The sequence below is a fragment of the Phalacrocorax aristotelis genome, chromosome 3 (assembly GCF_949628215.1).
Source record: "Phalacrocorax aristotelis chromosome 3, bGulAri2.1, whole genome shotgun sequence".
Lineage (NCBI taxonomy): Eukaryota > Metazoa > Chordata > Aves > Suliformes > Phalacrocoracidae > Phalacrocorax > Phalacrocorax aristotelis.
The window spans coordinates 120,940,777-120,945,250 of NC_134278.1; the positions used below are offsets into that span (position 1 = coordinate 120,940,777).

At 51.7% G+C, this 4,474-nt stretch overlaps 1 protein-coding gene across 2 annotated transcripts in view; it reads right to left on the bottom strand.

Annotated features, from left to right (window-relative positions):
- Positions 1-112, bottom strand: part of ZBTB18 (zinc finger and BTB domain containing 18) — a 7,627-nt gene extending 7,515 nt beyond the window's left edge. For both annotated transcript variants that reach the window (XM_075089373.1, XM_075089371.1), the window contains exon 1: positions 17-112. The gene's annotated coding sequence lies outside the window, so the exon portion shown is untranslated. The remainder of the gene's footprint in view (positions 1-16) is intronic.
- Positions 113-4,474: the final 4,362 nt, after the last annotated feature.

Here is a 4,474-nt window from a genome sequence, read left to right on the forward strand (position 1 = left end):
GGGCAGCGGGACTCACACTCCGCGACGGCCCGAAGTCCCCGCGCTCCCGCCGCCGCCGCCGCCGCCCGCCGGCTTCTCTTCGCTCACTTGCCGCTCCGGGATCGCGTCTCTCCCCCCTCCCTCCCTCCCTCCCCGCCCGCCCGCCCCCCGCGCCCGCTGGCCGCCGCCCCCCCGGCCTCCCCCCTGCCGGCCGCTGTGGAGCGAGCGGGGCAGCCGGCGGAGCGGAGCGAGGCGGGCCCCGCGCTCAGCGGCTCCCCATGGCACCGACGGCCGGAGACGGCGCGGAGCCCGGGGCCGGGCGGCCGGGCGCGGGGGAGGGGCGGGGGGGCGGGGGCGCCGGGCGCACGCAGCACGGGCGGGAGGGCGCACGCACGGCGGCGGCGGCGGCACAGCCGGGCCCGGGCTGCGGCAGACAGATGTTCGCCCCCTCCCCGCTCCCCACTTCGGACTCCGATCCCTGACTGACAGCCCGGCCCGCCCGCGCCGCCGCCACCGCCAACCGGCGCGGCGCCCCGCCGATGAGTGACGGGCCGCGGCGGGCGCTGAGTGGAGGAGGGAGGCCCGGGAAAGGCCTGCGGCGCCGCCAATCACGGCGCGCGGCGATGCAGGGGGCGTAACCCGGCCAGGAGCCGAGGCGGAAGGGGGCGGGGCCTCGTCCTGGTCGGGGAGGGGGCGGGGCAGCGGGGGTGGGGCGAGATTGAGTGGGCGGGGCCGAGGGGGGGCGGAGCGTTACCCTTGAGGGCGCGCGCGGGCTGCGGCCTCGCGCCGGTCGCCGGGGCGGGAGGGTACGGGGGTGACGCGGTGCATGGCGGGACGGGGCGGCAGGGGCGGCGGGGCCGGTCCCGGTCGCGGGCTGGGACGGGCCGGGCAGGGCAGGGCAGGGCTGCCGTGCCCGGGGCGAGGCCGCCGCCGCTGGCCTGTCCCTCCGCTCTCGTCTGTCTGCGCAGGCGGCTGGGCCACCTGCGCTGGGCCGGGCCGTGGGCGGTGGGTTTGCGTGGGAGCGCGCCCGGCCAGGCCGGGCCGGGGGCTGCGGCGGCGGGCGCTGGCCAGGACGGCGTGTCCGCCCGCCGTGAGGAAACCGCCCGCCCCCGGCCGCTCCCCCCGCGCCCGCCCGCAGGCTGCCCGCCGCTACCTCAGGGCGGTTGGGGACCGAGAGGGGATGTCGGTTGCTGAGGGCAAGTTAGGAGCCAAGAGCGATATTAGCATATAACAGCCGCGTCACTATCTCGAGATCCAAGACCCATCAGCTGCCCCTACTAAGAAGAACAAGTGATCGACTGCAATAGGGAAACCTTTCACAAAATGTTCTGAGGGATCCATATCTAAGAGGAACACGAGTTGCTGCTGCCCAATAACTTTGCAGAGGTTGATGACAGAAACATCTGGATTAACAGATATGCCACAATGCTGCTACAGCTGCAAGGCGTACTAAACTAGAGTTGATTTGCTGTAATGCATTTATCATTGGGTAATTAGAAACAAGCCTTAGTAGATAGTTTGGTGATTCATATCATACCCTTGTATAAAACCCCTAAAGAAAAGTGCCCAGGTTTGGCTGGGGCACCTCGTGTGCATGAATAAATATTTACTTTTGCAATTCCATAGTTTAGTGTCCTAGCCTCTCTCCTTGGTTGGCACAGGCCAACTCTGAATTTGTAACAAGAATGTGATCGGAACATGCTTCGGCTCTTCTCTCTTTTAATGGCTTGCCCTGCCCTGGGCTAGAGTTTCCACCTCTTGGCGTTGCGTTTTGGGCTGTAATCTTTGTGCTTCCCGCCATGGCAGGGCAGGTTACGAGGAGCGGTGCCAGAAGGAAGGTCGGCATGGTTTGGGACGTGTGCGTGCCCAGTCCTGCCAGCTCCTGGGCAGCAGCATTGGGAAGGACGGTGGCTGAGGAGAAAAGGAGCTCTTCAGGCCTTGTGGTAATTCACAGGCAGATTGAGGTCAGCAGCTTTGGAGAATACCATGGCTTAATGGTGGGTTAGGATAGGGCAGTGGAGGCTGGGTTTGAAGAGCTAAGGTCTTCTTAGGAAAATACTTATCCAAGGAGCAGGGTGTTGCCCCATCACCTCTTCAGTTTCAGGTAAGCAGTTAACACAGGAAAGGGTTTTGAAGAAAATGAGGCTAGCCAACTGAGACCCAGAGTTTAAAGAACTGAGTTAGTATTAATAACCAAAATTGATTGAGTAGATACAAAAGCTGAAGGCACACACTTAGTCTCCTTCAGTAATACGAAACCATTACGAAGAAACATACTGAATTCTGGCTGTGCCTAATTTATTTGACAGCACTGCTATGTATATCACACAGCAGCCAGCATCTAGGTGTCCATATGCTGCAAGCATTACATACCTATAGATAAAAAATATGAATATGTGTACAAAAGAAGACACGTTTCTCTCTATCTTTTGGTGAACTGATTGCTCATGAAGACCTGGTATGGGATTTTTTCATTATTAACCTCATAGTGTTTCTGTCCATCTTAGATGCTGTTACAATTCCATATTTAAGGTGGCTTGTTTTTTGGTTTTTTTTTTTTTTTTTTCTATTGGCATCGTGTTCCATATTCCATTATACCTGGAACTCGACGGGGTTTTGTCCTTGTCTCTTCAAGACACAGCAGCTAAGATGCTGACTCTTCATGTTTCCTGATTGTCTCCTCAGTGCTAATAATCGCTTCATCTGAGAAAAATCAGTACTCTGTTCCCTGCTGCCTGTCATTTCTTGAACATCTTCCCTATAACTATGAAGCTGCTTTTTCTTTCAATTGCAAAAATAAATGTTGAATGTATTTCAATAGGAAATACTGTTGAAAATAGTTCTAAAGCTTTTTTTTTAACCTGAAACATACAAATAACTTATGCAGTTATATACATTTGAACTGTCAGTGAATGCGCCTGAAATTGTTACATTAACTATGTTGTCCTAGATCTGTAAACGGCATCCTGCCTCATGCTTCCTAGTATAAGCCATCTCACCAACTGCTCGGGGTCGGTTAGTAAGACCTCAGTTTATGAATACTTACTTTTGCAAGTGTAGCTTTACTGAGGGAGGCAGTTTAGTCATCTTCACGATACAAAACTCTGGGAAAAACAAGGCTGCTTAATGTGAAAAAATTCAAATAATTTATTTGCTGAAGAGGACAGTTAGCAAATGGACTTTCTCAGCTCCTTATGGACTTTTACAGGACCTGGAATTTAAAAACAGTTATACAATAAAATTTCATGGGGCGTTACTGTTTATACATTCTGTTCACTTATTATTTCCTCCTCATACACATGAACACACCTCCTTATGCTTTAAGATGTACCGAGAAAAATCTTACTGCCCCTCACCTTGTATTTACAGTGCTGACTCCTGATTAAATCAGGGTGTGTTTTCTTTTCCCTTCTATCATTTGGCTATATGACCTTGGGCAAATCAGTTTGTCCTTTTTGCCTATTCAGACTGGTTTGCCCTCGGGGCCACAGGTTTATTTCTTACTACAGTTACATTTAACAGAATGATCTGCAATTACCGTTTTTACAGCTATTATAATAAAACAGTTTTTTACTATTTCTAAATAGGAGATGGAGTGAAACAGAAAGAAGTGATTGTAGGTAACGCTTTAAGATTAAAAATCTTCTTGGCTGTGACTCAAACTTCATTGATTTAAACCTGGAACCGTTGACATTTGCCTGTGATTTTTTTTGTGTGTGTGTGAAAGGAACTCTAATGCTTTTAAAGAGTACTTAGAGAGGTTTAAAGACTTAGCGTTATTTTAAATATAGCAACAAAATGATAGAAGAAATTAAGAAAAAATCCTACACAGGGAAAACTCACCCTGTAGTCCAGTTGATCCTCTATTAGAAAAAATATAAGATGGGCGTTCCATTGCAAGGGATGGTGAAGCCTTGTTGTAAAGGGACAGAAACATCTGGCAATACACCTGGTCTCTACGCATATTTATAAATCACCTCAGGCATCCCAAGGTACCGTAGAGAACACACACGAAAATTGAACTAAGAACATTCATGTGCCAAAGAAAAAACTGGTCTCGATTTAGCATGGAAAGAAATGAGTCTCATTTACTGCACAAACACAGTTTGGAAAGACATGATGCAATTTTGCACTTCTTGCACCTTTGCACCTGCTGACTTTCATTTATATCCTCCAGGCAACAAGCAAGCCTGAAGGCCTTTGGCTCATAACCAATGCTGACGTTGCAACGTGGTGCTACAGGAGCGCCTGCAGCTCTGGTAGAGCCTCCCTGCTCGCCTGTGATCTGGGAATGTCGAGGTTTCCTGGCGTCTTTTCTAAAATGGCTTGTGTGGTGAATCTCCCGGTATTATTTGTTGCTGCTCAAGATCGATTAATAGGTAGTGAGCTGCTTTGCAGATGCCAGCTTTGCCTGCAAGCCTCAAAATGTGTTCGTCGCATTTGTTTCTGGACATTGCATGGTGCTATATGCTCTTGGAAACTCTTCTTGACGACA